The 933-nt window shown below is 57.8% G+C and overlaps 2 non-coding genes across 2 annotated transcripts; both read right to left on the bottom strand.

Annotated features, from left to right (window-relative positions):
• Positions 1-263: 263 nt before the first annotated feature.
• On the bottom strand, positions 264-373 carry Tc00.1047053406947.20. The gene has a single exon (XR_008254005.1). It is a non-coding gene; the product is annotated as a 5S ribosomal RNA (M5) (ribosomal RNA).
• Positions 374-708: 335 nt separating this feature from the next.
• Positions 709-818, bottom strand: Tc00.1047053406947.10. The gene has a single exon (XR_008254004.1). It is a non-coding gene; the product is annotated as a 5S ribosomal RNA (M5) (ribosomal RNA).
• Between the last annotated feature and the right edge of the window lie 115 nt (positions 819-933).

The following is a 933-nucleotide window of genomic DNA, read 5'->3' as shown; positions in this document are numbered from 1 at the left end:
CGGGCGGTGGGTGGGCTTTTCGAGCGCGCGGGCGCCGCAGCAAAAAAGAAAAATTGCTGACGCAGTTCCCGCGCCACATGTGGGGAAGCGAAGCGTCCGGAGGTTTCGTGGCAAAATCCGGAAAGGGGCCCGCGGAGCCTCATTTTCCATGTGTTTTTTTTTTCCTTTTAAAAATTTCTTCTTGCCGTTTTTCCTAAATTTTTTCCCCCTGTTTTCATCATCTCCCGTGGCGTCGGCGGTTGCACATCGCGTGGCGCGTCGCCGGGTACGACCATACTTGGCCGAGTGCACCACATCCCGTCCGATTTGTGAAGTTAAGCGGCCACAGGCCTCGTTAGTACGGCGATCAGTGATGGCGCTGGAACCCGGGGTGCCGTACCCTTCCCACTTTTTTTTTTTCTTTCCGCCACCGCGCGCCGCCAGTCGCTTTTTCACCGAGCCGAGGCGGGCGGTGGGTGGGCTTTTCGAGCGCGCGGGCGCCGCAGCAAAAAAGAAAAATTGCTGACGCAGTTCCCGCGCCACATGTGGGGAAGCGAAGCGTCCGGAGGCTTCGTGGCAAAATCCGGAAAGGGGCCTGCGGAGCCTCATTTTCCATGTGTTTTTTTTTTCCTTTTAAAAATTTCTTCTTGCCGTTTTTCCTAAATTTTTTCCCCCTGTTTTCATCATCTCCCGTGGCGTCGGCGGTTGCACATCGCGTGGCGCGTCGCCGGGTACGACCATACTTGGCCGAGTGCACCACATCCCGTCCGATTTGTGAAGTTAAGCGGCCACAGGCCTCGTTAGTACGGCGATCAGTGATGGCGCTGGAACCCGGGGTGCCGTACCCTTCCCACTTTTTTTTTTTCTTTCCGCCACCGCGCGCCGCCAGTCGCTTTTTCACCGAGCCGAGGCGGGCGGTGGGTGGGCTTTCGAGCGCGCGGGCGCCGCAGCAAA

The sequence above is a fragment of the Trypanosoma cruzi genome (assembly GCF_000209065.1).
Source record: "Trypanosoma cruzi strain CL Brener chromosome Unknown tcruzi_1047053406947, whole genome shotgun sequence".
Lineage (NCBI taxonomy): Eukaryota > Euglenozoa > Kinetoplastea > Trypanosomatida > Trypanosomatidae > Trypanosoma > Trypanosoma cruzi.
Note: the sequence above shows the minus strand (reverse complement) of the source record. Positions and strands in the feature narration are given on the sequence as shown.